Source organism: Melanostigma gelatinosum, assembly GCF_949748355.1.
Source record: "Melanostigma gelatinosum genome assembly, chromosome: 22".
Lineage (NCBI taxonomy): Eukaryota > Metazoa > Chordata > Actinopteri > Perciformes > Zoarcidae > Melanostigma > Melanostigma gelatinosum.
The window spans coordinates 6,216,828-6,226,207 of NC_136655.1; positions in this window are offsets into that span (position 1 = coordinate 6,216,828).

A 9,380-nucleotide genomic window follows, 5' to 3' on the forward strand; every position below is an offset into this window, starting at 1 on the left:
TTTTTCTCAACCTCATCAAACAGACTGTGTACCGCTGACCTCTCGACCACGATACAAATGAAAAACAAATGCTTTTTCAGCAAACAATCAGTCAAATTATAATCAATTCTGTCCCTATCCTACACACATATCAAAGAGCGCTGCTCTTTAATACATCACACGGCCGCTGCTTATTGTCAAAAACAATGTTACAGCCGGGATCCGATCCCGGACCTACCGTGTCGAAGACCGTTATTTTAACCACTACTCCATCAGGGTAGCACGTCTACAATACAATTTAACTGCTTTTTATCCTAGGTCATCTCTGGACCTGTACACGTTCTGGCCATTTTCATTAATCTCGTCCGTCATTAACAACACACCGATATAATCAACTTCTGTGCTCTCGTCCAGAAACTCCGTCGAGGAAACTCTAAGCAGAGTAACATTATTTTTCACTGGATCGCTACTCACGAGTTAATGTCCGAAGACTCGATGCTCTTAATACGGGAATTCCGCAGTCACTTTTTCTCAATACAGTTTATCAATGACATCAATAACATATACATATATCCCCGTCATGTTATGCAATTTCTTCGTAGTCCAAGACGTCTTATAATTACGTTAAAGATTACGCTTTATTTGTGGCAGGATTTGAGCGCTCAATGCGAGGCGCGTGACCGCGACAGAAGAGGCGCGCGACCGCGTCTCACACTACTTCACTCTACGCTGCCACAAAAAACATCATTTTTCGCCTTTTATCTAACGTCTTCTGCTGGACTCATTCACGCATATGTACAAAAAACCCCAAATGCTGGGCTGAACAACCCTGCTGCTCGGTTGATTATTCTTTACAATACTTTTAATGACTATGTCATACTTACAGTTCGGACAGTCGGATTTAATTTAGTTTTATGACTATAATACAATACGCAGAATTCAGTCAAATAGGCTTCTGCTCACCTTGTTAGTTGTGTCGACACTATCAGACTGTTCCCGAACTGCAGGCACGACCTGGTGGCAAATACCAGGGCTCCCAGCCTCCAGGGAGACTCACAGTTTGTTTTCTGAAACACAGATAGAGAGGTCTGTTAACATTCCAACCCGAAGCTCCGTATCATATCTATCACGTCGGGGTCACCAAATTGTTGTGAAAAAATGTGATGTAGTTGTCTTTCACACTTAGAGCAGGTTTAAGAATGAAACAGAAGCTCTCAGAGGCGTATAGTTAAATCAAAGCAATAGATTTATTTATCAACAGAGTCATTCAGCCCAGCTATCAAAAACAAGCTTGGGTGCTAATGGATGAACTTCGCAGAGATTCACCATGAGACACGCTTGAACACATCAGCGTGAAACTTAATATAGGGGTTCCACCCCTTGCTACACATTGGCCAAAGTCAAAGATGCAGGCGTGGCACGTTTGTACGTTATGACACCTGGTTGGAAGCCGTGAATGTCCATTCACCTTGGCCCCTCCCAATAGGCGTTGGTTTCCATCAGTGTGAGTGAGGAGTTCCATGCGAGAGGTCCTAAGAAGGAGTGTGTGAAGAAGCCGGGCTCAGCTGGGGCGTTGGCCCTCGCTTGAATCTCACTGTCTATTGTGTCTTCCTTATCTTCTCTAAAGATGGCTGCCGGTTCCTTGTGACGCAGTTAAATAAGTAACCTTTCACCTGCTTCTCTCTGGCCTTGCTGTATGCTGTGAGCACTGTATAAGTGGTTAATAGAGCTGCATAAGCTAATGGTTATTTAAAACTACAAATATGCTAGTGATTAATTAAACTGTATATAAGTCAATTGCTACTTAAAGCTGCATATAAGCTAGCTGTTAATTAAACTGTATATAAGCTAGTTGCTACTTAAAGCTGCATATAAACTAGCTGTTAATTAAGCTGTATATAAGCTAATTGCTGATTAAAGCTGTATATAAGCTAATTTTCTCAACATGCCTATTAATAAGGTTCAATTAAAAAAATGTAGCTGCTCATTAAAACACATTTGCAGGGCAAAAAGCCTTTGCATTTTCTTCAAATTACGTTTGAAATGCACCTAAGGCCAATTTTTCACAGCAAATTACACTTAAAATGCAAGTGGAGAAGACACAGAGTGTTTTCTTTTGGCTAGCTCAGACATGATTGTCTGAGGATTTATGGTCACCTTTCTTAGTGCCGACGTTTGTGAAAAAAAGCAGGTTGTAAGCATTCGGAAGCAGCCCAAGCCACATGGCATGATACAATACGATGAAGCATCTGTCAAATCGGACTCCTGTCTGAAAAGTTCCAATGTCACTGTCACATCCTCCCATATTTTCCAATCTCTTGCAAGACAAACACATTGATGTACATGCAGCTGAGCCTTTACTTTTAACACGGAAAAATTAAGAAACTGCATTTATGCCAAAAAAAATCTTCCATTGTTGTGTATTTCCGCCCCTCTTCTTCCCCCACAGGCTGCCAGGCACAACTCATTTATTAATTCGGGGTTACCCTAGCAACAAATTATTTTCAAGTTTAAAATTTAATTAGCATCTCCCTTCGGCAGTGTCTTCCTGGAAAAGATGATTGGATGTTTGTTTTGGCTCCACATAAGCCGACACCAATAAGGCAAAATCTTCATTGTCAAAAAAAACTTCTCCAAAAAAGGAGATTTTGATGTGATTTAGGTTTCTACCGTTTTGATGGATTTTAGTATCTCTTCATATCCATTTGTGAATTTTTTAAAGCTTTTGTAGGTCACCATACACAAAGAAAACCATCCGTTTTCTCGCACCACCGTCTCCTTATTTGTGCCTCGTTGACTCAGTGAAAGGGAAGGGATGGCGAATGTGTGTGATATGATGTCTCACTCGGGACAGGGGCAGCCTCAGTCCCCTCTGTGCACTGACTGATCACATTACTATCAGCGAAAGCTCTTCTGTCAGGAGGAGAAGTTATGGCCCAGTGAAGGAGGGCCTCAGGGTGAAACAGGAATCCAGTGACAGGAAGTAGACTTTGGGGGCGATCCAAGGTGATTGGACATGAAGGGTCTTAGCTGTCCTGTTCAATTCTTTTTTACTTGTAAAATCGTGTTTCCTTCCTCTACAATTAGGTTTTGCGCAAGTACTTGTGTTGTCATTTGATACTTTAATTCTTGACGGAGTGACTGGTGCTAAGACACAACAATGTCCTTTGCTTAAGCTATAGGTTCAGCAGAAAACTGTCACACAGGTAACAAGTGGATCTAATGGATGTTTTATCCGACTACTACCAAATGTATCCACACATCTCTGGCTGTGTATCTTCGTCCATTTTGGAGCAACAGAACAGACAGGAGGAGGAAATAATGCTCCGGTCATTAAATCACAGTCCAGATGGTTTCGACTCTCTTGCTATCCAACAGGTCTCTCTGTGATTGTATTAAGATGTCACCAGACAAACTGAAATGACACAACAACAAACTGAAGTGACATTATTTCATCCTAAACAGTATCTATGTCTGGAGAAAATCTTATGGCAATCCATGAATTAGTTGTTGAGATTTTTCATGCTAAACCAAAGTGGTGGACAGATAAGCTAAAATAAAATAGAACAAAATCTCACCAAACTCATTTTCACTGCATCCGTCCGGTCACGTTTGTTATTTGTTGTAGTCCCGTCTGCAACAAGAAACAAAACCTCAAAGATCAGATTTACCAAAATGACCTCTCAATTGAACGTTGACGATTCCTCTTCGGAGATCGGGTCATGTTTGACGGGTGTGTGTGAACCCCGTCTCACCTCGGATAAGCCGATGCATCTGGCGACAGCGCCTGATGTGGCCTCGCCAAATCTCTTGTCGTTTTGATCAGCCCCACTGCTCAGTGAATCACAGACGCAGGACGGTTCCAGGTCCCTGCCTGCCCACGCAGGCGACATCTTTGAAGGCAAAAAGAGGGGAACAAACACATCTTTAGAAGTAAAGGATCTGAGGGATCCATCAGAAAGAGAGAGGGAGAGAACAGGAGGGGGGGAGTTATTGAGAAGAGGGGTAGAGAGGGTGAATATGAAAGACAACACAGGGAACATAAAACGAGAGGGGGAGACAGAAAGGGTATAATGGAGACAGCAGAGCAGGGTCTAGCAGAGAGAGCCTGGCATCCTTTGATCAAATAGTGCACGTTTTCAGCAAGAAGCACATGAGAAGTCATTGAACCCTAAGAGTGTACTTGAAGTAAGTTAAACGTTGTATCACAATACACCAGGCTAGTAGCAGATGGGTAAAAGTAATAAAAATCAGTGAAATTAAGGCAAACTAACAAGGTGCAATCCGCCAGGTGTGTCTGCAACGACCACAGCTGTATTGTGTGGTTGAATGAACACAACCCACAATTACTTTTTTGATACAGCCCACATGTCAAACTTTCTAAATACAGTTTAGAATCCAGACCTCAGCACTCTCCTATATTTAAAAAACTTTTCTTTATTTAGAAATACAGTGTGGACTCTCTGCTGCTTCCTGAGCCCCATACAGCTATCACAGCCATGTATGGTGTCTGCAACAGGTGCCCATGCAAAGACTATAAATAAACCAGATCATCAACCATGAGAAAGAGTCCCAACTTCAGTCATCATGGGGCCTCACAGAACAGAACAGGGCCTGAACAGCATTTGAGAGCAGGCAAAGTGAATCACCCAAAATAACTGAATTAGGCCGTATGACTGTTATGAAAAAGTGAAAGTGGATCCAAGATACCTGAGGATCTTCACCAGGAGTCACCTCGTAGCAGGTGCTGACACACACAATCCATCCACAAGCTGTCTGTAAACGCAAATACCAACACGTGTTGTTGTTGTTCTTCTCTCTGACTCTCAGTCTGTCTTTGAAAATAAAGAGCAACAAAGGAAAATGCATTCAAGCGTTCAATGCATTGTTTCCTCGTGAAGTCTGGCTCCACGTTGTTGACGGAGGAGGAACACATAAGTCAAAGGTCGGAAAGCAATAAAGAGACCGTGTGGCGACTCTGCAAAGTGGGGTTCTCACTCCCCCTGCAGGCAGACTTCTATAAATGCCGGCCCTCATTTATTTCAACACATAAAGACCAGATGCATTTTCTATGAAGAATATACAAATTGTCTACGAGTTCAGGAACGTGAAACGAGCATGTGGACGTTAAAATCTGAGCTCCCCTTAAATAGCAAGCCTTCAAAAAAGTAATAGCAAAAAATGTCAAAAGTTAAACTTCAATAGATCATGTATTTAAAATGCACAATGTTTTTAAATGTATACAATGTGATGTGGAATACGAAGACAGCAGAATGTTTTTCAAAAGTGCAAATTAATTAAAGCTACTTGGAGCATTTGGACCTATTAAAAGCCTAAGTGCTTTGAGACAGTAGATCACTACCAGGCACAAAAACAATCCAAACATGACATACTCAGGAAGTAAACAACACATGTCTGGCCTTTTAAGCTATTGGCTGCAACTCTAAGTAACAATTTATGCCTTCTCTTTAAAAAAAAAAAAATCAAAGTCATTGTAATTCACCAGATTTAATCAGCTGCTGGTGAACTCTGGCCACAGGCACATTCCTTAAGTCCTTCTGGCTTCACACAAACTGGTCCAGGTTGACCTCTGATAGATCCCACTGCAAACCAGCACATTACAAACTATACTTGTGTGAGACCGATTCTCCTCTGTTAAAGCTGCCGTTCCAAACCATCACTGCTGACCCAAAACATGAGAACATCTTGTTTTACAAGTATATCCAATTATCTGTGCTGCTGTATATCAAAGGCTGATGCTAACAATTTACCAAAGAAGGAACGTTAACACCATCTTCGAAATCATCCTCCAGTTTTACAAAGAAGACATCTTTCATTTGTAAATGCAGTAAATAAAATAATAAAATAAATAAAACCACATTCGATCTCATTCGATCTCACATAAATCATATATTAGCGAGTTCATCAATGGAAGCATTTGTAAATAAACCGTGGACTAACTATGCTCACCAGGAGCTAATCAGAACTGCTCTCACCTGGAAGTTGGATGGTGACTTGTCACAGGAGAGCGCTGTCAATCAGAAACAACACACGCTCACAGCCTTAATGTCTAATCAACCAGTAAGTGAAAACACCTGCAGACAGCTGTGTCAGGGCCGAAGGATGTAAGCAGGGACTTGTAGTTTCTGTTCAAAATGAAAGCATATGGCACCATCTTGTGGTGGCGTTCTGATACTTCGCACATGACGTCATCTGCTAACTCGCTATGAAATCTCTCTGGGAGCTTTAAAAAGTAAAAGAAAATAACACCAAATAACCCCCCGCTTTTTCAAAATAAAACTGGGTTAAGATCAGTAATGCAATACACAAAAGCATTTCATTTGTACTGATATTTAATATTTAGACATGGGGCAACAGCCATTTTTACAGCACAATTTGCATAATTTATCAATACCTCCTGTATACAATCACAAAACCATGACAGTAGATTTTTTTTTCTGTTTACTTACAAGTGGAAAAACCAGACAGGTTTTACAAGCATACTCTTTGTACAGTCAGCATACATCTTCGATAGTTGTAATAGGTTTTCTTCATAATTTCCCCCTCTATAGCATTTTTGTTCGATAATCTTTCTGTACCTCATTCTTTTTTTTTTTTCTTGAATAATATCTGGACACAAAAATAGTATGAACCACCAACGAAACATGCAACATCCAGTGTGAGCACATTTAAATTATCCTGCAACTGCTAGAGTTGTTGAAGATAGAATTCTGTGAAGTTAGACTCTGGTAAACCTTTAGTGTTTGGTGTAAAGGGTAAAGGGTAAATCTGGGTCTCTATGGACAGACATATGGTCCTTTCGCAGTCTATCCACTGTATATTGATCGAGAGAAAAACAACTTCCTTTTACTTCTATGATCACACACCTTTTTTTTGTCTGCTAAAAGACCTATTGCTCCCCAAACCCCGGTATAAAAAGCTATGTATTTACAAGGTTGGAAATAGAGACATAGTATCTGTGTGTGTGTGTGTGTGTGTGTGTGTGTGTGGGTGAGATAGAGTGTGTAATTATTTGTGTGTTACGAGAGATTTTAAAGTCAATAGTTTTAGACAGACAACACTTAAAAGAAGAGATATGCATTGGAGCAAATGACATGCATGGACTTGGTGTGAAGATGCTAAACACAAACACACAGTATGAAAATAAGACAAACAAAAAGAACATACACCGACCTTAAAACTACTAGCATAGCAGGTATAACGTCCATTTATTACATCTTTTTTTTGGTAATTTCACTGAGACAAATGCAACTATTCAAATGGGGAGTGCAAACAAATTGGAACATTTTGAATAGGAATGTTATCGTCTTCATTCATTGTAATTCATAACTATGTGAAATTTGGGATTTGTGCATGTTAATTGCTATACGTGAGTGTGTGTTGGTGCTAAGGAGTTTCAGGCCCTCGAAACCTTGTAAACAAGTACTACATTGTGTATAAAAGAAAATTTCTCAATGTTTTTTTTATATGTACACCTGATATGTCCTGTAAACAAATATAATACAACATATAAAATAGTCTCACAGGCAATAAATAAAGATTCATATTAACAATACAAAATAACCTGTCAAATAAAATTTTTCAAAAATCACATTAAAGCAATAATCATGAAGGACATGAAAACACTGCAGGTGCAAAAAGAAAAATCATTGTAAATGTTTCCTCTCTTCTCACATTTCTGGCAAGTCAAGATGCAGTTACCACCTTAATACAGTAGATGTTGCATAGAAATCACTCAGATATTAATTTTCACTCAGTTTGACTGAAAACAATGAATGAAGAGGCTGTCCTGCCTCTTGACTCCCGTACAAGCACGCACAATGAACACGATGGACAGAGCAGGCTTTTAGACACAACATTGGTGATCCGAAGTGGAAGTGGAAATATCAAGACAACACATGTATGACAACAAAGCTGGGACAAAACATCAACATGCTGCTGTAATAGCATCGTCGTATCTTAGAATGGTAACAGTGCTCTTTTCATGGACGCTATCTCCTCATACTGGCATCGCTTTGCTTTAACTCTCTACTTCCTGCCCTTGGAAAAAAAGAAAAAGTCGGACTATTTCATTTCTAGCAGGAGGATAACGTCAGATTTACATTCTAAGCAGAAAAAGTGCAAAATACCACACAAGCGTACGTTGTTGAGTGGACTGCAGGACTGATCATCGTAATGTGCCTGGATCTCACCAAAGAAAAACAAGAAGTACTGAAATCTCAAATGGTAAATGTCTCACATTCTAAGGGGCATTAAGTGTAAATAAAACCTCTGTCACAATCAAGACTTGATTGTCTGTGATAAAGATCTATATATCTATCTATATATGTTATAATTCATTTCCAACTATGACACGTCACTATATACAAAGTGAACCTCAGAGGCGATGGGGTTTTTTTTTTGTGCAGAAAATGTGGCACAGCATACCATATAGATAGACTCATGCGCAAAATATATAGTGTCCAATTTGATATATTTGATACATTTATATCAATATTGTTCATTATCAAACAATAATTATTTGATTGAACCAAGTTTACACTCATGGAGAGAAAAAGAAAAAGTGAACAAGGAGATGTTTCTGTTGATTCATGCTTGCTGAGATTTCCTTTTTTTTCCCTCTTGAAATGGAATGCTAGGTAGTGAGTTACAAAATATACTATGTATCCTTTCCAGGATGGATTTTTAAGTTCTTAAATAACTGAGGACAAGTCAAATGATAGAACTCTACGCTAACATCATAATACAAAAATAAACATGAGGTCTCCGTAGCGGAGTCTTCAATATTTCTTTCCCAAAATGCTTCGTAAATCAATAAAACTCTGCGCTCATAACAAAAGCAATGAGGAAAATCTGTCATGGATAAAACATCGAAATAAATAAATTAGAATCCACAAGTGTGTCCATTCCCTGTAGAATTAAAATGTCTCTTCTGCATGAATGAGTGTGCAAAATTGTGTGCATTGGTGTGTGTGTGTGTGTGTGTTGTGTGTATTAAAGTGTTTAATACCTGGTTGATTCCGTGCTTGACCTCTGAACTCAGCACCTGCTCTTTTCCTCAGCCCTGGCTACACTACTGTACACCGTACGTCCTGTAAACCTGTGTGTTCATTTCCTGTAAATGCATTCACTACTTCCTCCAAATACTTCCCGCATGACAGAAATCATCATCAGACTTGCCCCAACGAACAAAAGCGTCTTCCAAAACTCTGAGCCCTGAAACAAAGATTGAAGAAAGAGATATTTGGAACTCAATCCACCCTTTGCCCCTGCCCGACAAGAGCGGATCAGTGTTACAGATGTTGAACCTAAGCGTCCCCAGATGACAGAAACCTCTTCGTGCCCTCTCAAGCTTAGTTTTTGTATGATTGAGTTTCCTT